Raw genomic sequence first — 25,354 nt, 5'->3', positions numbered from 1 at the left:
CTCATAATTTCCCGGCTGTTTTAAGGCGTGCTTAATAAAATGTTTGCTAATATTCGGCGATCAATTAATTATCATGCCTGTAAAGATAAAAAAGATGGTTTTACCCCATTTTTTCTGCATGTGTTTAAAAATTAGCATGTGGGCATACACAACTCGGGCGCCTACTTAAGTATAACGTAATAAAATATCTATACTGTTTAAAACCACTGTTGTTGTACACCCAGAGGCAAAGTTATAATACTAGCTGGCGACTAGCATAGCACACTGCAACCTTTTTTTTTGATGCAGAACACAATCTTTTATCTCGCGTTTGAGTATTTTCAAATTTTCACACAGGTATGTAATGATTAAGCGATAGACTGTTTGGAATTATGCATGAAAACGTTTTTCACGAACAGTGTTATTAGCTGCCTAGGAAGCATCGTTGGTTGGCAACACTGGCCAGCGCGGCCGTCAGATCAGCTGTTCAGTGTTTCGTCAGGGCTTGTGCGTGTAAGGTTGCGTTTGGTATGGCTCCTGGGTTTGGGTTTAGTTACGCCTTGATAATACTGTAAATTCTGGACAGTTCAGAATTATGCAAGAATTCAAGTTATTTGTGACTCTAATACTCGAAGTTAAAGACACAGGAAGGGAGTAAACCTAGATCGTTTTGCGAGTACCCAGAACTCTTAACACCAGTACCAGGAGAGTGGACTGACCCAAGCTTCTTTGTTGACGACGATCTCCAAGAATTAACAGGTAAGCCTTGTGCTTTGGTGTTCAAGTATTCCCGACCTTACGGAGAAGTTAACTGAAAAATTACGTGTTCTCAAGTCTTCAGCGAGATTTTATCCATTCCTGCATGATGCTGAGGACTGCACATCCTACGAGTCCAGATGATGTTCGCGCGCAGTTGGCTTTTGTGGCCTGGCCTTCCTGCGCTGAGCGATTGTACACCTTGTAACCTTAACTCACTCAACGCTAAGAACATAACGGATCCAGCAACATCAACAGACACGAGAGGAATTTAGGTGTCAGGAATGGAAAGTTTCCTGTTGCTGCAAGGAGTCTTTCATGAGATGTCAAGAGAGACATGACGTTTGTACCATTTATATTGACGTATGGAAAAGTTCATGAATTCGTTGATTTTTTTTTTTACACATGTAATAAAAGATACAAGGAAAGTTTTATATATATATATATATATATATATATATATATATATATATATATATATATATATATATATATATATATGAAGTACCGTAATTCTGTGAAGCAGAAAAAGCAAGTCTTTTTTATAGGTTACATGTCATGTGTATTCTTTACTTTGTTTACTCTGCAATAATTATAGTTGTTCTCGAGATAAAAAGAGGCATTTGAAATATGAATTCCCTTTGTTATTACTGCTCTTTATCGTAAACAAAACTAGAGGCATTCGATCTTCTTGCTGGTATTTTAACTACAAGCATAAATTGATATTAATTTTGTTTTTTGTCATTGGTACTGTAGATCAAATAATATTACTGCATTACAGCTGCATATAACCAAAACTTAGATTTTGTGGTACAAAGTTTTCTTCATTTATTTTTTCACTGTACATCTCAGCTGATGTGTTAGTTATTACGTATATATGATATTGTACATGCAGGCGATCCTAAAGGGTGTTATATTTTCTATATAGTTTCAGCCTTCGACTATGATTAATTCAGTAAACTGTACATTATAAATGTTCAAATTCATTATTGCTACTACCAGTGTAGTTTGCTAGGCAGTTAGGTGTGGTCTTTAAGTTCATTATGCATAAACATATAATTAATTCAGTAGACCATATATTATTAGTTATTTCTACTACCAATGTAGTTTATCAGGCAAAGTTAGGTGAGATTCTAAACTTAAGAATACATAGTCATAGGCTAAATTCCTTTATTTATTGGATTAAAGATGGAAAACAATAGTGAGGTACGAACAAAAGTAAGCTATATCAGGTGTGGACTCGGGTGTACCTACAAACTGGAAAGTAACCAATACTTTTTTTTATTAATTTCATACCATCATCAAGAGTTAACTTCGACTGTGAGTGTCACTGTGGTTGTGCAGTTCACCTTTCATAAAAATGGCTTTTCTAGATTTACTTTTTTGTATTACACTTGTAGAATATATATATATATATATATATATATATATATATATATATATATATATATATATATATATATTTTAAACTTCGCCATTTCCCGCGTTAGCGAGGTAGCGCTAAGAACAGAGGACATATATATATATATATATATATATATATATATATATATATATATATATATATATATATATATATATATATATATCATGATAACCTCTGAAGAGCATCACTGCATGTTAGTGTGAGTTATTATGGCAAGGATTTAGGTTGCAGTATTTACATATCCGGCCTGGACTCGAGAATAAGGGTGTCAGTGTTTGTTTGTGTTATGGTGAATATTCCAAACATATTGGTTTGACGGAATTATACAATTCACGCACTGTGTATGCTGTGGATGAAGCGCTTCGTTCGGATCTCTTGATTTCAGTCTTTTATTTGAACATTGAATTTTCTGAAATGCTCATTTTCCCCTCATATCAACTGTCGGTTCCCCGCCAGTTTGAGAATTACAGGTTTGAATGATACCAAAGACAGGAAAAATTTGTGTCATAATTATTCAGATAAGGGGGGAAATGTATTTGGGAATAAACACTGCTTAACCTTGTTATAATGATGATGATGATGATGATAATAATAATAATAATAATAATAATAATAATAATAATAATAATAATTTATTCAGAATCAGAAGCAATGAAACTTTACCTAAACAGTTATTATGACTGAAGGTTTCCGTGCAGGATTAGAAATGTAAACTTTGTTTTACCATCTTTCAAGTTCCCCTCATCACTGTCCTGTAGTGGTGGTATTGTGTCTAAACTGTTGATCGTCTTTTCGTATATAGGAAATAAACTACGAAATATATCCTACTGAACATTCCTGTGAAAGTTTCATTTGCAAGTAGTGTTAAGTTTATGCGTAGCAGTTATGATAATGAACTGATTTTATAATACAGAATGTATACTCTCTCTCTCTCTCTCTCTCTCTCTCTCTCTCTCTCTCTCTCTCTCTCTCTCTCTCTCTCTCTCTCGTGCTTTTTGTGAAGAATGTTATTCATGGGTGATCCTCTAATTGAGAGTCCACTTTAGGAGTGTGATTCAAGTGACAGGCGAGTTTTGTTTGCACTTTATTTTTCACTTGCTCGTTAATGCCCTTGACAAGCATTGGCGCGGAGATCGATGTGGATTGCGAAAAAAAGCTTTTGGTAAATATTCCCTTAAACCCTTTGGTACATAGTTTTCAGACTCGAAAGGACTCGCTGGTCTACTGCTGTTTGAATTTCTTTATATTACTTGATTTCTTTGTTGAACACATCTCACCTTGATGAGCTTCCGCTGTGTTGACGACATCTTATAGTTTCCAGCTGTTTAGCTGTGATTTAAAGTACTCCTAGGTAAATGGAAGGCGTTACTGTAAGATAAAACGGCAGGGTTATGTACGTTAGTGCAAAGCGATGCTGCAAGCAAGCAAAAGCTAGACGGTGCCTCGAGCTAATGCGAGGCAGTGGTCCAATGTAAGCTAAGAAGGCAAGGTTATGCAGGGTGGTGATATACGCTAATGCAAAGCGATGCTGCAAGCGAGCAAAGGCCAGGCGATGCCTCAAGTTGATGTGAGGCAATGGTTTTAGCGTAGTACTTGCCATTTGTTTGCTCATTATGACACCATGGTAGCACAGCATACCGGAGGTCACGGTATATGGGTCTGGGTAGGCTGTTCGTGGATTACATATGCGTGGGCACGTTTAATGTGGATTGCTCGATAATTAGCTCAAGGCCATGAGTGTCGAGCTGTCGATAAGGAAGCCAGAAGGATAATTTTTATCGCGGGAGCGGAAGCCTGATATGAGGATCACTGGCGTCTGTCTCCTTAAGGTGACCTCACAGCGGTTGAAGCTCATTGAGAGTACTGTTTCATAACTTGAAGTACAATAAAGTCTGGATGTGTATGATAAAAAATGGCTGGTTTAGGGACTGCAGTCCTCTTTTGAAGGATCAGGTTTCTTCTGTTTTCTCTTAAGCATTGGTGGCGGGCAAGCCTTAGGCTGCAGAAAAAAAAACCTAACTTTTATGAATTTTATCGCCAGGGATTTATTAAGGTGTTGGCTATATTGTCAAGGCTTTCGTAATCACTTGATTCGTAATCTAACCTGACATAACCTGATTCTATACATATTTGAAGAGACCAAAGTTATAATGGTTCGGGTCCCATGACAGACTCGCACTGTGTCTTGAATTCATAAAGATGTAGGTGTTGACAAGATTACTCTGCTGTGTTACTGAAATAATATAGAACCCACACAAATTTTAACGAATTTTCTGAAGTTACTTAACCAAGATGGAAGCAGACTTTACGTCAATGTTCGACTGCACCGGGTATTTGTCCTTGGGATTGTGTTCAAACATATTTAGCCTGACAAGGAGTAACTAATGGGAATTCAAAAGTCAAGTGCTCATAAAATAATACAGTTGGCAGTATCAAGTATGGTAGGAGAGGAATTAAATTTGACGCTAGTGCCTGATATATCTGTAAATATCAATGTCAATTAATCAGATGAAATGATTGTGGAGCGTAGGTCGTGTGACCTTTGGTAATATGCTTGAAATACACTTTTTCCTTCAATTTTTTTTCAAGTTCATTCCTCTTTTTTCCACAGATACAAAATGATATGAAACTTGTATCATTGTAGGCAGTGTGACCTTTCAGTGCTTTTTAGAAAAGGCGAGTGAAACTGAAGCAAATGTAATTGAGGTAGATATCAAACATATTCTCTTGTCTGTTGTTTTGCTTAATTGTATACTTTCCTCATCAGTTTCTCAAGAAAAGAATGTTATATATATATATATATATATATATATATATATATATATATATATATATATATATATATATATATATTTTCTTTTTGTCGCTGTCTCCCGGGTTTGCGAGGTAGCGCAAGGAAACAGACGAAAGAAATGGCCCAACCCACCCCCATACACATGTATATACATACGTCCACACACGCAAATATACATACCTACACAGCTTTCCATGGTTTACCCCAGACGCTTCACATGCCCTGATTCAATCCACTGACAGCACGTCAACCCCGGTATACCACATCGATCCAATTCACTCTATTCCTTGCCCTCCTTTCACCCTCCTGCAAGTTCAGGCCCCGATCACACAAAATCATTTTCACTCCATCTTTCCACCTCCAATTTGGTCTCCCACTTCTCCTCGTTCCCTCCACCTCCGACACATATATCCTCTTGGTCAATCTTTCCTCACTCATTCTCTCCATGTGCCCAAACCATTTCAAAACACCCTCTTCTGCTCTCTGAACCACGCTCTTTTTATTTCCACACATCTCTCTTACTCTTACGTTACTTACTCGATCAAACCACCTCACACCACACATTGTCCTCAAACATCTCATTTCATATATATATATATATATATATATATATATATATATATATATATATATATATATATATATATATATATATATATATTTGTTCTCAAGGAACTCGTGATCTTTGAAGTAAACGAATGGAAAAATATCACCCTAAGTGATTGGTATTACTTTCCTCTCAAACCCTAACGATTTTTTATCCGTTACTAGGCGTTTTAATTCTGTGAAACCATTTATAACGTTATGGTTTATATCTACGTTCCCGTCTGTATTTCCAGTTTGGTCGGGTTTATCATTCATCAGCAGTGTAGAATTGCACAAACATGGTAAGCTAATGTAAATGTAATGTGCATGCCAATGAGCCCCCCTCTGCTGTGGTCATTTAAAGTGGAAGTGACGCTCTGACCACTGTCTCTGTAGTAGACTGGCCAGGGGGTAACGGGCGCCTATCGCCTCGCTCTCTCCCTGCACTATACCAGTTATGGACCTTATCCTAAAAATATAGCACATATATAAGCCGAGTTTCTGTGGATCTAAAACCCAACGGACGGTTCTATGAATTGGTCAGCGGGATTATACATTTGCACGTTACAGAATATTTTCTCTGACGTTTACACATGTTCTCCTTAAGTATAGGTTTGCAAATTGGGGGAGAAAATATATCTTTTGGAATTCAGTCAATCATTAGTATGTATCTGGCTGTTTGGTTAGCTTGTGTATGTAGCGGGACGTTTTTCTCTGCTCTTGTATCCCACTGGCCTTCTCTGCATCTTTTTTGTTCTCTGTATCGATCCGTTCCTAGAAATTCCAATTCGCTCTGCTTGTATTTCCGTTACGTTGGCTGTAATATCCGCCCTAGTCATTGTCACAGTTTGAGTAATGGCGTGAGGACTATAGTCGACAGTTGTATGTCACTGCTGTCGGGAATATTGAAACCATAAAACGAGAAACGTCAATAGTTGGAGGAGGATGAAAATGTCATATGCTTTACCTTATTACGCACCGAAACTATCGTGTTGACTCTCGTAAAGTTTCATGGCAGAGATATTGACTGGCTGTTCTTTCTTATTGAAATAAGAATAAGGGCCAGAATCCAGAACGTTTTGAATAAAAATTTTTCTGCCTGTCAGACCAAAGTATATATGTCTGCTAAATTTCATTTCGATCGTTACAAGGGTATAAGAACCAGTAAGGCATTGTGAGAAAGAAACGAGACCACTCCTATATATCTTCTCACGTCAAGGGAGAGGGTAACGAGAAGAGTCGGAGTGACTTAACTTTGCAGATACTCCGAGGTCAAAAATGGTGTTCGTGATGTTTACTGAAACTACAGTATTGGGAAGGGTTACATCAGTAATGACGTGAAATAATGTTTTATTACTGCTGCTCTTCTTTTTTTTCAGGTCTTTTCATATTTAATAGTTTTACAGTGTTCAGTAAAGGTCTGAATAAAGAATGAGCGATTAGATATGAGCGCAGTATATGATATTGGTAGGTAGGTAGCTTTGACCGCTGTTCTGTGTTGCTTAAACCTGTCTTGAGATGATACCACACTGGGCGTCGACAGCAGTGGAATAGGTCTAAGGAAGACAGAGTAATACTCCAGACTTGTGTTGGACGCAGGGACCTAAACTTTGATTTCAATAGTCTCCACGGCAAAGTTTACCAGGAAACTTTATTTCAGGCAGTTCCATCCTTTAGACCAACTTTACATTTATTCGTGACGACCGCGCGCACGGAAAATCGAAAAACCACTCCAAATAATTGTATTGATTATATATATATATATATATATATATATATATATATATATATATATATATATATATATATATATATATATATATATATATATATAGTTCACGTCGTGCTGAACGTTCTCTTAATGCTCTGGCGATTTCATAGCTTTCGAAGATGTTATAAGTCTTCAGGTATACACACCCAGCTTAAAGGGTGCTCTGGACACTTTTTATCTGAAAAGTTTTAGGAAACGAAGGTAGTCGGCACTTTTAAGTGGTCCACTGTGGACTTAAAGATGGAATTTTTTCGACCCCCAGTGTGTTTAGGAGCCTAATGACACGAGAACTGTCGTGTGGCTCTGAGCTAACGTAGCTATTCGAATAGTATATATATTTCCGGGTCATGGCGTGCTAACAAGCCTAATCGTTATTTCATATGTATTTTTCTTTTTACAAACAGCTAAAGTTGGCCTTTTTAGTTTTTTTTTTTTTTCCACCAGTAGCCACGTGCAATTTACTAAGGTCAGACTCAGGGTTATTATATTCGAGAAACCTTTTTTTTTTTTTCCTTTTCAAGGCAAGACGTATTCTTTTAATTTAACTGTGCGACCATGTTAATTATCATATTAAGACTGAAGGCCTTTTTTTCTTACCGGGTGTTTATAGAATATTTTTAAATTCCTCGCTGTGCCTAAGTTAGTGGTAGCTACGTTTTCTGTGCAGTACGCTACTAACAACAGCAACAACAAGAGGAATAAATGGTAGATTACATTATATGATTAGCAGTGTAACAATGTTGCATAAAGCTGAGCGTTAAGATAGATGTTGAAAATGTCTTGATAGCCCAACAGTTGTGAACACACAACCCAGTTTCCTTGTATTAGAAAACATATGGAGACATTAGAGACATGAGATTCAACAGGTATATATCAAAAGTATATTGTAATGACGTGAAGGTGCATACATGCGACCTTCTCAGTGAATTGTTCAGTATACCAATATATTTATTATCCCTGGGGATAGGGGAGAAAGAATACTTCCCACGTATTTCCTGCGTGTCGGAGAAGGCCACTAAAAGGGGAGGGAGCGGGGGCTGGAAATCCTCCCCTCTCCTTTTTAATTTTCCAAAAAAAGGAACAGAAAAGGGAGCCAAGTGAGGATATTCCCTCAAAGGCTCAGTCCTCTGTTCTTAACGCTACCTCGCTAACGAGGGAAATGGCGAATAGTGTATATATAGCGCCAGGAAACAGACGAAGAATGGCCCATCCACTCAAACACACACACACTGTATATATATACATATACACACACACACACACACACACACACACACACACACACAATAAGATCACTGATACGCGTGGTTTTAAATATTTGGTAACAACGCAAGACCTTACATTAGCCAGCATCGCGTAAAAAAAAAAAAAAAGTCTGACATAACATCTTTATTAGTATTCTAGGCAGTTTAGGTTCGTCTGCTGCCAGTTAGTTAATGACAGAGTAACTGGCTGGTAAGGGCATTTGCAGTCCACAAGCCATCAACTCCCACTTGTGAATGTGTTGTAAATCCAGAAATCATATCGTAAGATTCGAGAGAGGCTTAAAACATACCTGCGTGCCTATCATTGGTATAAACCGTGGAATAAGGTAGCCTCGTCCTCACGCTGCAATACAGACTCGACTTCGAGCACAGATTATATTGAGGGGGGGATAGGACTTTCGTGCCAGTCTTTAATCTTAGACATGCACATTCACTGGTTCAATAATGGATGGCTCTCTCTGCTGCAGCAGAGGTCACCGACGGTCAAACAGCCAAGGTCAGTGTGGAGGAAAGTTCGGAATGGAACTCTGCGGGCAGTAGCAAGATAAACTCTAGAACTGTGAGAGAGCCTGATACGAAGAGCCATGAATGCAGTGGGAGGGCGTTTAGAGTCTTGGAATTACGTTCGACAACTGAAGGTTTTTCGATTTTTGGTTATAACCTGACGTTAACGGTCTTGATGACCCAACCCTTGCAGTGGATAAGCCTAAAGCCCAAGTAACCAATTAACCTGCCTAATAGTCTTTGGACTGTGGTGTTGTTTCTAATGTAAATGAATGTGGTAGACGTCTGGACAGAGGTATCCAAGTTAAATATACGTGTGAGTCCTCCGGATTGCCATTTATATAATGGTGTCGATGAGTTTTTATTGTGCGTTTGCAAAATGTATATCCAGGGCTGTAGAGTGTGGAGAGTTTGTATCATGGAAATGTAATGGTAAAAAGAGGTTTCCTATCGGGCTTCTAATGCATTTGAATATATTCAGCGTAATACTGGATGTACTGAAGCCATTTCCTCGTTACTAAGGTTTGCTTAGGTCTTGGTTGTTTGAAATTTCCAGCGCGCATTCATGCTGGATGGTGTCCCTAAAGTAACATGAGCACGACTCACAAACTTGCCACACTGTCCATTGCTTCAGAATCGCTTCCTACTCCTGTTAGCCCAAGGTAACCGGGCAGACTGCTTCTCCTGGTTCTTGGAAGAAATTCGTCGGTTTGTTAAACAAGAATGGTGAACCATGTTATGACTACAGGGAAATATATTCCAGGTGAAGGCCATTTAAAGTTTATGCTGTTGGGAGGGTGGACAGAGTTGTGTAATGAGATGTGTAGGAACTTTACTCTGCGTGGTATGAGGAACCTAGTCTCGTGAAGTGCCATGTGTATAATTGTATGGTACGAAAGTTGCTTTATCTGACCAGGGGTCTCGGACTTACAATGACGTGTGGTCGGTGATGATGTTGTTTTGATGTAGTTTGCAGGATTCGTGTGGGGTGTGATATCCAGGGGTTTACGTCTTTTGGTAGCTTGAAAAGTTGCGTTTGTGTGGTATTTAAGGGTAGTGGTGTAGATAGTGTAGTAGCTAGGTCTCGTTTATGATATTTCGGAAGCTCGTGTGTCGTGGGTGGATGAGGTTAAATGCTGTGGATTGGAGAAAGGCACGAAGCTCGCTAACTGCGAAGACTGTGTCGTGTGACTGTTTGATAGATGGGGAAGGTGATGCGGTGTAGATGGGTTGGAGAATTATTAGGTTAGGTAGACAGGGAAGGTTGCATAACATAGTAGGTAGAATGGTTATGTAACGTGGGTAGTTTATGTAACGTGCTTGTATGGGGTGGACATAACGCGTGACAAGAGGGGAAAAAATAAAACTGATATAGTTGGAGGGGAAGTGTTATCAAAGGTGAGAAGTTTCTGTGGGGGGAAAAAAAAAAAAAAGCTAGGGAAGGGCGGTTGTCTTTTCTGTACATGCCCTAACGCCCAGCCGAGGAGCCTCCCCTCAGCTCCCCGCCGCGGAGATGGGTCGTCGTTCAAAGTCAGGCTGTCGTAGATATTGATATTTCGTTCAGCGTTCGTTCAGAGTCTGTCCTGTGGAGGCTGAAGTGCTCTGTGAATCTGAACGTACGTGACAGTTGGCGAGTTAGTGGACTCTTTGTTTGTTTTGGTTATTTGTTTCTGTCGATCGTCAATGAATTCCTAGTAGTCGAGGTCTGCGAAGCGTAGATGGATGGGTTCGAAAGTGACGTGAATTGATTGCCCCCCTAATGTGTCGCGCCTTTGAAGGATAAAGCCTGCTCATGGGTTCGGTTTCAAGAGTTATCCCCGAAGGAGGAGGTGCGCGCGCGAGCGGTCCTAATCTGCAGTATCAAGTATGATGACCGTGGCCATCCTCTTGTGGTGTGGACAGGGCGGGGGGAGAAAGCGGGGGGGCTAGTACAGACCAGAGTACACTCTTGAGGAAGCGGGAAGACTTCGATGTTGGAGGGCACAGTTGGGGGGTTGTAGTCCGTCATCTGCAGTGTTATTATTTAAGCTACATATTATTTTTTTCCGCACTGGTTTTGAGATATATCCATAATGGTCACGTTTGTGATTTGGTCGGCTCTGCGTGTGGGGATCGTAATTTTTTTCCCCCCTCTTTGTTGGCGTTGCTGTTTTAGCATGTCATGGCTGAAGGCTTGGTTGGTTTAAACACCTGCAGAATTGCAGACCAGATTTCCTTTTTTTTTCCCGTCATTTTTTTTTTTTTTTTTGGTTTAGCGTGGCTATTACTTTAGTCTGTCGTAAGCAAACCATAGTCTCCCCTTAAAGATTGACCGTAAGTTCTTGGGTTGTGTTGTCATATCTTCCTCTGCACCAGCAACACGTCCTTATCTCTCCCTCGCAGGTCTCCTCATAAGTTTATATCCTCACTCGAGGGAGACGGGGATGAGGCTAAATGAGATGGCGGTTTAACATGGTGTTGCACGCTGCTGCATCTGTTATCGGCGTCCGGCTACGAAAGGGAGGCTATGCGGCAATAGGTATTACTGGGGTCACCAGGGTTGGAGGAGGAAGGAGGAGGAGGATGTTGTGTATTGCAGGATCCTTTGGTCTCATCTGAGACAGTACTGAGGTAACGAGAGAAACCTACTTTACAGTTTTATTAAGTCGCCAACAGTGTTTGCTAACGCGAGCATAATGGTCCGTGACTCGTGCAAGCGATGAAACGTCTCCACTCACCACGACGGTACGAATTGTCGTGAACGCGAACGTAGTACGTCCCCAGGGTGTGATGGCCCTGTCCCCAGTAGGTCAGGTCAGGTCAGGTCAGGCCGTCTTACCCAAGGGTCGTACCAACGTGCTCCAGGTGGGTCACACCGTGTTGTGCTCAAGGTGTTTTTGGTCGTTGAACTTGGGGGTCGTACGGCAGTGCCCAGGGGTCATGCCACCTTGCTCAAGGGATTAAGACTACGACAGTGTTGGTGTCGCAACACATCATGACCATTTAAGAAGTAATCATAGAGCTGGTAATGGGACTGTAATTGTCCTTAATTAGCGTCTCGTACTGTCTCGTTAAAAGAGACTCCCTCTCTGCAGCACCTCCTCCCCTGCCCACACCTTACTTGATGACTCAGCAGGGGGTGTGCGAGGATGGGAGGTGCGGCCGCTATTAAGGGTCATGTTGAGGCAGAAGCACGTGACGCTGTAGGCCTTGTGCGTCGGCACTATTTTCTCTTGGATCGCGTGGCCAGTTTTTCTAAGCACTGCTATGACTTGGCGATATCTTTTCGGATATATATATATATATATATATATATATATATATATATATATATATATATATATATATATATATATATATATATATATATATATATATATCCTAAGTCTGCGCTATTCCTGTAGCAGGGAAATGTAGACTCCTTTAGAGTGAGAAGGCATTTGACGAGGCTGTACTCTCAGCGATCAAGCCTCGCCAGAGATGACTTTTCACTCGCGGCTTAACCTCGTGCAGGCGGGGTCTGGTAACACCTACCGATATATATATATATATATATATATATATATATATATATATATATATATATATATATATATATATATATATATATATATATAAATATATATATATATATATATATATATATATATATATATATATATATATATATATATATATATATATATATATAAAATATATTTAAATCCATGTATTATTGTGTTTAAGAAAGAGTGTACCTACGACGAAATTTCACCTAGAGAGAGAGAGAGAGAGAGAGAGAGAGAGAGAGAGAGAGAGAGAGAGAGAGAGAGAGAGAGAGAGAACCCACACGTCGGTGTTAGGAGGGAACTGTCGATTCAATACATGAAGTTATCCAGAATGTGCTGCTTGCATCGGGTACCAAGTCTGGGGCCAGGTGGTGCTGTAAATCCCGAAGCCTTCGCTACAAACGTGCAGCTGAAGGGGAGTGAAAACGTCAGAGTCACGAGATATTAGGTCTAGAATGGCCGTGTGATTTTCTCCAAGCGGTGGGTACTGTATTGACCTGATATCGTTTTTTTTTTTTTTTTTTTTTTTTTTTTTTTGCGCACGGTGAGATGATTATTTCTCGCCTGAATTATTCTGGTTAAGAGTGGATGGGTTTGACGAGGTTAGTTTCTCTCTCTCTCTCTCTCTCTCTCTCTCTCTCTCTCTCTCTCTCTCTCTCTCTCTCTCTCTCTCTCTCTCTCTCTCTTCCATGAGGTTAGATATCGTCTCCGGCAGCCATGGGACGATGTCTAGAGCGAAAACCTTTTATAATAGTTTAGTCACTTTACGGCGGCAATATCGAGCAATTCTTCTTGGATACCTTTACGTGAGCGTTATGTAACCTAGAAAGGACTAGGGTGAGATATATGGCATTTGGCTTCACCGGGGAAAACTTTGACATTTCCATCGGCCATATTTAGCTCGGAACGTATACATATATCTCTTAATACTTACCGTATGATCAGTAGCTTTAAACAGATGAGCAAAGAGTGTGTGTGTGTGTGTAAGGCGAGTTGACCAGGCACAGGGAGTTTAATTTTTGACCAGGCACAGGGAGTTTAATTTTTGACCAGGCACAGGGAGTTTAATTTTTTCGCTGGGTTTCAAGCTGGCCTGGTCTAGCTTATGAGTCATAAGGTTGGTTGGGTCGGCTCCACTGAGGTTAGCAAGTTAACAAGAGACGGGTGGCCAAACAAGTGTATATACGGAAGGGCCTTCCGTTTGGATTGTATCTGATGCCGTAGTTTTCTTAATTTTTTTATTATGATTTTTGTATTGCGTACGTGAGGTAGCCACGGGGCTGAGTACGAGCGTGAGAGAATAGTCATCTATTGTGCAAGGGGACTGGGGTGGGGTGTTATAAGGTATGTACACACCGTGAAAGCGAATATATATGATTTAGTTTACATATACTCGTGTCGTAATTCAGTCTGTCTGCTGGACTGACAGATTTGATCGTCATGGGAATACTGTGCTCAGATCCGTTTATGTGCCTATCACAACTACTGGTATTAAGACGTGCCCTCCATGTCTTATAAACGTCCATTCTTAGCCTTTGTATTGTCTTATGTAAGTATTCTTTCAGTCTGCGGCTCCTGTTAACTCAATAAGTATCTTTTCTTTCTTTCAAACTATTCGCCATTTCCCGCATTAGCGAGGTAGCGTTAAGAACAGAGGACTGGGCCTTTTCACCTGGCCCAATTCTCTGTTCCTTCTTTTGAAAAAAAAAAAAAACGAGAGGGGAGGATTTCCAGCCCCCCGCTCCCTCCCCTTTTAGTCGCCTTCTACGACACGCAGGGAATACGTGGGAAGTATTCTTAATCCCCTATCCCCAGGGATATAAGTATCATTATTATTATTATTAGAATTATCATTATTATACCCGCGTCTCCGGTAACGTGGAGGTAGATCAGGCCTCTTCATTCCTACTTCACCTCGTATCCGGTGTGACGGTGTGACGAAATTTTCCCAGAGTAAGTACGGGGAGCGCAGCGTGACCTGTACATGTTGAACCGTTAGGAGGTTGAGGCGCTCCCCCCCTCGTCCTCCCAGCACTCCCACAAACGCTTCCAGTGCGCGGTGTGATCAGCAGCAGAGTCTCCCTCTCCCTTCATCAGTCTCACGATACCCGTCGTCCTTATTGAGCACGTCATTTATTTTGTCAGTCGATGTAACTCGCTCTCCACAGGTACTTTTCACCGACTTCTTAAAACACCCAGGCGTTGTTATACATGAACCATATGTCTTTAAGGTTTGTCCAAATCTGGTACCACATGTAGAGATGACAGTTGTGGTGCATAAAACATTGGCCATCAAAAAAGTAGTGTAAGGGATGTGAGCGTAGCGAATGTGAGATTTTCAGGCAGTGAAGGCGTTTAAATGGTCTTTAGTTCCATTTGGGGACAGACTTTCTGGCTGGAAACCCTATAATGTCGTCAGCAAGTTTTGTATGCGTTTTGGAAGCGACAGAGAAACTTCTCAATGCCGTATCATCCGAAAGATTGTATGCGATGTCATTTCCCTCAAAGCTAGTGGGAATTAGCTCATTCTATAGATCCAGTTGGCCTATGTATTAAGGCGAGTAGGCAAGAGCTCGGGAATTATCACATACGGACTTCATTTGTGAAGATTAGTTTGAGATCGTAAGTACTGGTCGAGGAGCAGGGGCGCTCATACTGCGAGACCGAAGACTATACTTTTAGCTGGTGAAGCGTGAACACAGTGAAGCAAGGTTGTTGCTACATACACGAGAGTTTCCGGTCAGGGAGAAAATAAGGAATTTCTCTTTTACGACGAGTAATCCCGCAACGGCAGCTTTCTGCGAATGCCATCGATTTGTAGTATGAGTAAAATCGTACCCGGAGTAAGATTTAGTATTAAGATGGTTCTTGGGAGCTGCACCGTGAAGAGGAATATTGAAAGACATCAGTTATGGGGTTTCTGAACGGCCTGTAGAGATGTAAGGGACTGCTAAGCTGCATGGTGAAGACGGGGTGTAAGCTACGATCGCAACTTCGTATTAACGGTCTGTGTCATTACGTTAGTTAAGAAGGCATTGTTTATCCAAGTTAGTTAGGGCTTTGTTTGTTGAAGTACGCAGTGACAAAATGTTCCTCTGATGGGCTAGGAGAAGGGGACGTAACGGGGAGGTATGTACAGAACGCGTGATGGATACGCTACATCGACATAGGATTGTGATAAGTGGAGACTAAGGACCCTCCTTTAGGGGAAACAAAAGGTGGGGATGGGTATCTTTAAATACAAGATGTAGGCATACAAGCGTCAGCTACGGTAGCGATAATTTACAACATATATTAATGTTCATAACACCACAAAAGAAAGTCGATGCACATTAGGTGGAAATCATTTCACTTGTGATGACTTCGTGCAGAAAATAACGAGTTCTGCACACTAGCCCGGCCATAGCAGCGTCTCGCAAAGTGGCTCTCGAGTGAGATGAAAGTCTCAACTTGGCAAGCCAGCCGCGGGAAACCATGGAACCAGGTCAGCTGCTTGAAGGTCACATATTCAACTGATGGTTCTTGGTTGTTACCTGCCACTACTTGCACTCACCTTCACACGTATTGTAACTCGAGAAAAATCGCACTGTCAGGTCGCGCGCGATTCGCAACATTGGCAGCTGTGACTTTTGTGTTGTTGAAGTTAATGGTAACCCGCCTTAAAATATATATATATATATATATATATATATATATATATATATATATATATATGTATATATATTTATCTATGTATGTATGTATGTGTGTGTGTGTGTGTGTGTGTGTGTGTGTGTGTGTGTGTGTGTGTGTGTGTGTTGCTTATTCTCTGTTTTCCGCATTAGCGAGGTAGCGCCAGGAACAGACGAAGAAATGACCTCATTCGCTCACATCCATTCTGCAGTTGTCATGTGTATTACACCGGAAAAACAGACCTTTCCGTGGCTTCCCCTGGCTGCTTCATATGCCCTGGTTCAGTCCGTTGACAGCATGTCGCCCCCCTGTATACATCGCTCAAATTCACTCTATGCCATGCATGGTTTTCAGTCAACTCTTGCATGTTCAAGCCCCAAACACTCAGAATCTCATTCTCTCTAGCCTTCCATCTCCAATTCGGGTCTCCTGCTTCTCCTTGTTCCCTTCACTTTGTCAACTCCTCCTCACTCAATATGTATACCCAAACAATCCATTTCAGCACACCCTCTTAATCTCTCTGCACCAGTTTCCACACCACTCTCTTATTGTATCATTACTTACACCATTAAACCTCCCCTCACTGCATATGGTCCTCAGACATTTCAATTCGAATACATTCATCCTCCTCCGTCGTTCTCACATCCACACATCTGTCGCAAGTATCCTTATAATATGCTCACTGATTATTTACATTTTGTGTGGCGTAAGCTACCATTCATACTCGGCTTTTATCACTTGTTAAACATTGTAAAACATCACACATTATTTTAAATTAACATGTACGTGTTCTGTTTTTGACAAGGCTCTACCGCTTGTTAAGCATCAGTTTTATGAAAACTTGTACGTGTTCGTTTTTAACGTGTTTTCGACATGCAGTCATTAACTAAAAGCCTTATTTAAAACCCATCGATCAACATCATAATGATGTTTGTATATAAGGTGACACAAAACGCTTCCAAGAGTCGGATGGAATACCTTATTCAACGGTACGGCGCGCCATGTGGCTCTGTTCAAGCAGGGGTTGTGGGGTAGAGGGCAGGCTTGAGGGAGCTGGTTTTGGTGGCCGTTACCCTGAAAAGTTCAGTCTACCAACGCATCACGTGAATCGTGCTCTTTCTTCTGTGTGTGTGTGTGTGTGTGTGTGTGTGTGTAATGTTTGCATCATGGTTGTAGGATGGACAGGAAAATTTTCCTGGAGAACAGAGGACTTGTCTCAGGGAAGCTGGAGGCGGAACGTTATCCCTAGGTGGAGGAGACCTGCTCGAGACATTCTGAGAGACTGGCTTCTGACAGGCTATGTATGTAGTGGGACTTTTAAAAGGTTGATGTCGAGAGCATAGGGCGCTATCTGTGACTTTGTTATGGCGAGTCAGCAAACTTAATGGCGAGCGATCTTGGGAAAAATTAGTTTACGTCAAGAGAGCCTTAGGGCGCCTTGAGTGCTCGACAACACGTTCTGTTTAGAATATCAGCAAGTTTGGCGATAAGGGAAATATTAAGCGCTTAACTCTTCGTGAATAGTGTAGAGAGTGTATGACTTTCATGATGAATATTGTATAATATTCTCGGTGGTCTCCACTATTAGGCTTGGTTCTGCCTGAAGCGTAACACAGTAATGACACAATGTTCCTGTAATCTTAAATATTTTTTAAGTGGAATTATTTATCAAGTAGGGTGACGAAACGCAAAGTGGAATGTATTCACACAATACGTCATTGTAATAAAGTTGGTAGAAGATAGTGAGGTCTAGGAATTCCGTGCTAATGAGGGAGTGTTGGGGGTGTGGTTGCCTTAACGTTAATGAGGTTGTTATCGTCCCATGGGAAGTTTTATTCATGAGGTAGAGTCATCTCGAACGAAGGTTGACTCGTGTCCCTAGAGGTCGACTCAATGAGATGATGAGGAGGAGGTTTCATGGTATGACTCCCTTGAGTACTACGGTAACGACATGTTACGACGTCGTGACCCTTATGGCTTGACGCGTGAGGCGTCCTGTCGAAGGTCATGCCAACATACCCACGGGTCGTACCGTCGTGCTCGAGTGGTCGGAGGTGTTAGTTTGGGTCGTTACGACGTACGTGTCGTAATAAAGGCCACCACGATCACGACGTCTGGGCGCAGTTGATGATGGCAGGCGGGGAAATTATATGAGCGCAGAGCCGTCACCCCTGGAGACCCAGCTCGAGCAGTGATGACGGAATGTACATGTGGGTTGAATTCCTTCACCCATCTCATTACGAAGGAAAATCTGACCTTAGTGCAGAGAGAGATTTGGTTGACGAAAGGGTCCTAAAAATGTTCTCTCGCGGTGCTTTTTTTTTTTCACTGGAAATTACACGAGACATGTTTACGTTTTGCAAGTATAGATGCCACATTCATATATATATATATATATATATATATATATATATATATATATATATATATATATATATATATATATATATATATATACAGTTCTTATCAAAATTGTTTTTTTAAGGATTACAGTTTTCTCGTTTTAATAAGACACAAACAAAAATTATATGTTGCGACTACGCTTCCTGCGTCCGGCCCGTTGCTACCCGAGTATCTTAGTATTATATATCCAACATTTGAATAATTAATATGCCTTTTCCTTCATTTTCTTGGTAATTTAAACATGATTACTCTTTCTCTGAGCCAGGATGATGAAAACTTTGAAAGTTGAGAATGAGATTTATCTTTTAAAGGAAGCTATGGTATATATTATTGTGTAGTTTTAACTTTTTAAGTATTTTTTTTTAAGCTAGAAAAAAAAAATAACCATTGAGTTCGAGCGCTAAATTCCACAAAATCAAATGAGTTCAGAGTACGATAGGCTTCGGGTGTTACTGTTGAGCCTCTTCAGAAAGGCAATGAATATTGTTGTGCGCGGTACACACATCAAGCGATCGGGTTATTCTTTCACAGCCTGACAAAACCTTACCTAACCTAACAAACCTTACCTAATGAAACCTAACAAAACCTTACCTAACCTAACCTTACAAAACCTTACCTAACCTAACCTTACAAAACCTTACCTAACCTAACCTTACAAAACCTTACCAACCTAACCTTACAAAACCTTACCTAAATAACCACTTGGTTTTTGGATATTGAGTTAACAGCTTTGGCAATAACTTTTATTGATCATATTTTCCTATCCAGTAAGATTGGTTGACACGAAATACTGCTAAAAGTGATTTTATCTTAGAATGAATATTAAAGTGACTCGTTACTGGTATAAACTTTTCTCATGAGAGTCATGATTAGTTTCTGGATGGCCTCACATGTTAATTAGAGGTTTCGCCTAATTGAACTCGGGACTTGGAGGGACGGAGCATTTCACTCGGGTTAGGTCCTCTTGTGTGTGTGTGTGTGTGTGTACCTCCCCGGGGAGCAAGCCTAACCATCACGGTCACCAAAGATTCATATTAAGTGTTGGTACAGCGAGATCGCAGGAGTGTGATGCTTGCAGTTTGTGATTCACTCGTTTCATGGTGGGTTGTGGTTTGTCGTCGAGGGCACACGTGTCAGGGTATAATTTTTCTGTCGACCCCGTTGAGCACGATGGCACGACGGTACGAACCTTGAACATAGCGATACGACCCATGAGTACAACGGGAACGATCCTTAAGCATGACTTACGACCCTTAAACACGATGGTACTATCCTTGAACAGGACGGTGCAGTCTCTTGAGCACCACGGTACGACCCTTGGTTATAATGGGCCCAACCTTTGACCTGAGCCAGAGAAGAAGAAATAGCCATGAATGAAACTGGAAGAACCTCAGGATAAGTTTTTTTCGTATACAAAAGGCAAATATAGGACCAGAAGTTCTATCTGGCCCCTGAGAACAGAAGAGGGTACGTAGATGAATAATGGCAAGATTCTAAGAGATATTCACACACAAAAAAGCCAAATATCGTTTGAAGATAGTGACTCAAACACCCTTTTCCCATGCATGGACTATGAAAGCATGTCCCTAAATTCTGCTCCAGGACCAGACTGCTGGAACTCTTTATCTCTCTAAAGAAACACAAGACACCAAATCTAAAAAAAAAAGAAAAATCATCTGGAAAGAAAGATGGGACTCTAACAAAATCCCAGAGAGTTTGAAAGTGACTTGCATCGTCCTACTCCACATAGGTGCTTGCAAAGAATCCCCCCCTCCCCTCTCCAAAAAAAGACATCTTATAGCATTCAAATTTTCGAGTGACCTCACGGAATCAAATCACTTAGATAACCTGAGCAGCTCTGCAGGGTAGGAAGATCGTGCCTTTGCAGCCTGCTTGACCTCTGCTGCTGAGGTGCATGCAAAGCAAACAATGTTGACGTGATATACATAACCTCTGCAAAAACCTTTTAGTGGATCTACAATTTCTTGATTAACAGATCACGAGTTGTTGTAAATATGGTAATTTTCAACGGTTTCCACGTCCAAAAAAAAAAGAAAAAAAGTTGGAGTTGTAGGTTAGTTCCTCAAGGAAGAGTATAGAATTTGTACCCTTCCCGTCTCTCGTTCTCATATCTGACCCTTGACAGTCGTATCACGCACTGATATCCGCGGGTCGTACCGTAGTGCTTTAAAGAGGTTAATTATGCTCAGAGGCCCTGGGCACTTCAAGGCCAATGGATCCATAATTCTACTTAACGTAGTTCCTTCATGTGTTGTGTTTTGTTGCTAGGGGTTGGTTGTGGGGTTTGAAGTTACTACCCTGGGGGTGAACTCCGATAGTACTCTCTATGGCTGTCTTACTAATCATCCCTTGGTTGATGGGAACCATGTATGTATATATTCCCGGGAGGTATGGCTGGATGGCCAGACCCGGGCTTTGTTTATCGCGCTCTCTTTACCCTCTCTGGTGGCAGCGACGCCCCACGGGAGACAGGAAGTGAACGGAGGCGCGGGAGAACTGTCGCTCCGTGGCCGTAGATGAAGGTCGCGTAGTTGATCCTGATTTTTTTTTTTTTCTTTTAGTTTTCCTTCTTTTACCTCCGGAAAACGAGGGGAAGACCCTCTTGGGCTGGAAGGAACGACCCTTGGGGGTGATGGCTTGGCCATTGATCTCGCCATTAATGACTATTAGGTTCATAGGTCAAGCCATCATACGCTAGGGTCGTACCGTTGTGCTCAGAGGTAATTAAGGGAAATATATTGTTATCTTCAGCGTCTGAGTCTTTATCATTTTATTGAGAGCTCATATAAGATTTTCTATTTTATTAGCATAGTTTCTTCATATGTTTTGAAAAAAGGGGACGGAAAAGGGCCCAAAAATTTTTCTTACATTTTTTCCCTCCGTATTCACATGCATGAGGGACGTATTCCATCACTGTGCACATCTGTCACTGTATACACGTATGAGAAGGATTCTGTCACTGTATACACGATTTAAAGAAATATTTTTGTCACTGTATACATGTATGAGAAAAAATATTTCCCGTCACTGTATACCCCGTATGAGAGAAGTATTCTGTCACTGTATACACGTATGAGAAGGATTCTGTCACTGTATACACGAATGAAAGAAGTATTCTGTCACTGTATACATGTATGAGAGAAGTATTCTGTCACTGTATACACGTATGAGAGAAGTATTCTGTCACTGTATACACGTATGAGAGAAGTATTCTGTCACTGTATACACGTATGAGAGAAGTATTCTGTCACTGTATACACGTATGAGAGAAGTATTCTGTCACTGTATACACGTATGAGAGAAGTATTCTGTCACTGTATACACGTATGAGAGAAGTATTCTGTCACTGTATACACGTATGAGAGAAGTATTCTGTCACTGTATACACGTATGAGAGAAGTATTCTGTCACTGTATACACGTATGAGAGAAGTATTCTGTCACTGTATACACGTATGAGAGAAGTATTCTGTCACTGTATACACGTATGAGAGAAGTATTCTGTCACTGTATACACGTATGAGAGAAGTATTCTGTCACTGTATACACGTATGAGAGAAGTATTCTGTCACTGTATACACGTATGAGAGAAGTATTCTGTCACTGTATACACGTATGAGAGAAGTATTCTGTCACTGTATACACGTATGAGAGAAGTATTCTGTCACTGTATACACGTATGAGAGAAGTATTCTGTCACTGTATACACGTATGAGAGAAGTATTCTGTCACTGTATACACGTATGAGAGAAGTATTCTGTCACTGTATACACGTATGAGAGAAGTATTCTGTCACTGTATACACGTATGAGAGAAGTATTCTGTCACTGTATACACGTATGAGAGAAGTATTCTGTCACTGTATACACGTATGAGAGAAGTATTCTGTCACTGTATACACGTATGAGAGAAGTATTCTGTCACTGTATACACGTATGAGAGAAGTATTCTGTCACTGTATACACGTATGAGAGAAGTATTCTGTCACTGTATACACGTATGAGAGAAGTATTCTGTCACTGTATACACGTATGAGAGAAGTATTCTGTCACTGTATACACGTATGAGAGAAGTATTCTGTCACTGTATACACGTATGAGAGAAGTATTCTGTCACTGTATACACGTATGAGAGAAGTATTCTGTCACTGTATACACGTATGAGAGAAGTATTCTGTCACTGTATACACGTATGAGAGAAGTATTCTGTCACTGTATACACGTATGAGAGAAGTATTCTGTCACTGTATACACGTATGAGAGAAGTATTCTGTCACTGTATACACGTATGAGAGAAGTATTCTGTCACTGTATACACGTATGAGAGAAGTATTCTGTCACTGTATACACGTATGAGAGAAGTATTCTGTCACTGTATACACGTATGAGAGAAGTATTCTGTCACTGTATACACGTATGAGAGAAGTATTCTGTCACTGTATACACGTATGAGAGAAGTATTCTGTCACTGTATACACGTATGAGAGAAGTATTCTGTCACTGTATACACGTATGAGAGAAGTATTCTGTCACTGTATACACGTATGAGAGAAGTATTCTGTCACTGTATACACGTATGAGAGAAGTATTCTGTCACTGTATACACGTATGAGAGAAGTATTCTGTCACTGTATACACGTATGAGAGAAGTATTCTGTCACTGTATACACGTATGAGAGAAGTATTCTGTCACTGTATACACGTATGAGAGAAGTATTCTGTCACTGTATACACGTATGAGAGAAGTATTCTGTCACTGTATACACGTATGAGAGAAGTATTCTGTCACTGTATACACGTATGAGAGAAGTATTCTGTCACTGTATACACGTATGAGAGAAGTATTCTGTCACTGTATACACGTATGAGAGAAGTATTCTGTCACTGTATACACGTATGAGAGAAGTATTCTGTCACTGTATACACGTATGAGAGAAGTATTCTGTCACTGTATACACGTATGAGAGAAGTATTCTGTCACTGTATACACGTATGAGAGAAGTATTCTGTCACTGTATACACGTATGAGAGAAGTATTCTGTCACTGTATACACGTATGAGAGAAGTATTCTGTCACTGTATACACGTATGAGAGAAGTATTCTGTCACTGTATACACGTATGAGAGAAGTATTCTGTCACTGTATACACGTATGAGAGAAGTATTCTGTCACTGTATACACGTATGAGAGAAGTATTCTGTCACTGTATACACGTATGAGAGAAGTATTCTGTCACTGTATACACGTATGAGAGAAGTATTCTGTCACTGTATACACGTATGAGAGAAGTATTCTGTCACTGTATACACGTATGAGAGAAGTATTCTGTCACTGTATACACGTATGAGAGAAGTATTCTGTCACTGTATACACGTATGAGAGAAGTATTCTGTCACTGTATACACGTATGAGAGAAGTATTCTGTCACTGTATACACGTATGAGAGAAGTATTCTGTCACTGTATACACGTATGAGAGAAGTATTCTGTCACTGTATACACGTATGAGAGAAGTATTCTGTCACTGTATACACGTATGAGAGAAGTATTCTGTCACTGTATACACGTATGAGAGAAGTATTCTGTCACTGTATACACGTATGAGAGAAGTATTCTGTCACTGTATACACGTATGAGAGAAGTATTCTGTCACTGTATACACGTATGAGAGAAGTATTCTGTCACTGTATACACGTATGAGAGAAGTATTCTGTCACTGTATACACGTATGAGAGAAGTATTCTGTCACTGTATACACGTATGAGAGAAGTATTCTGTCACTGTATACACGTATGAGAGAAGTATTCTGTCACTGTATACACGTATGAGAGAAGTATTCTGTCACTGTATACACGTATGAGAGAAGTATTCTGTCACTGTATACACGTATGAGAGAAGTATTCTGTCACTGTATACACGTATGAGAGAAGTATTCTGTCACTGTATACACGTATGAGAGAAGTATTCTGTCACTGTATACACGTATGAGAGAAGTATTCTGTCACTGTATACACGTATGAGAGAAGTATTCTGTCACTGTATACACGTATGAGAGAAGTATTCTGTCACTGTATACACGTATGAGAGAAGTATTCTGTCACTGTATACACGTATGAGAGAAGTATTCTGTCACTGTATACACGTATGAGAGAAGTATTCTGTCACTGTATACACGTATGAGAGAAGTATTCTGTCACTGTATACACGTATGAGAGAAGTATTCTGTCACTGTATACACGTATGAGAGAAGTATTCTGTCACTGTATACACGTATGAGAGAAGTATTCTGTCACTGTATACACGTATGAGAGAAGTATTCTGTCACTGTATACACGTATGAGAGAAGTATTCTGTCACTGTATACACGTATGAGAGAAGTATTCTGTCACTGTATACACGTATGAGAGAAGTATTCTGTCACTGTATACACGTATGAGAGAAGTATTCTGTCACTGTATACACGTATGAGAGAAGTATTCTGTCACTGTATACACGTATGAGAGAAGTATTCTGTCACTGTATACACGTATGAGAGAAGTATTCTGTCACTGTATACACGTATGAGAGAAGTATTCTGTCACTGTATACACGTATGAGAGAAGTATTCTGTCACTGTATACACGTATGAGAGAAGTATTCTGTCACTGTATACA

General features: G+C 40.4%; 1 protein-coding gene across 1 annotated transcript in view; it reads left to right on the top strand.

Annotated features, from left to right (window-relative positions):
* Positions 1-474: 474 nt before the first annotated feature.
* Positions 475-25,354, top strand: part of Oatp30B (Organic anion transporting polypeptide 30B) — a 163,980-nt gene continuing 139,100 nt past the window's right edge. Inside the window, exon 1 of the mRNA XM_071686423.1 lies at positions 475-738. The gene's annotated coding sequence lies outside the window, so the exon portion shown is untranslated. The remainder of the gene's footprint in view (positions 739-25,354) is intronic.

Source organism: Panulirus ornatus, chromosome 42, assembly GCF_036320965.1.
Source record: "Panulirus ornatus isolate Po-2019 chromosome 42, ASM3632096v1, whole genome shotgun sequence".
Classification (NCBI taxonomy): Eukaryota; Metazoa; Arthropoda; class Malacostraca; order Decapoda; family Palinuridae; genus Panulirus; species Panulirus ornatus.
The sequence above is the reverse complement of the archived record's forward strand: the minus strand, read 5'-3'. Positions and strand labels throughout refer to the sequence as shown.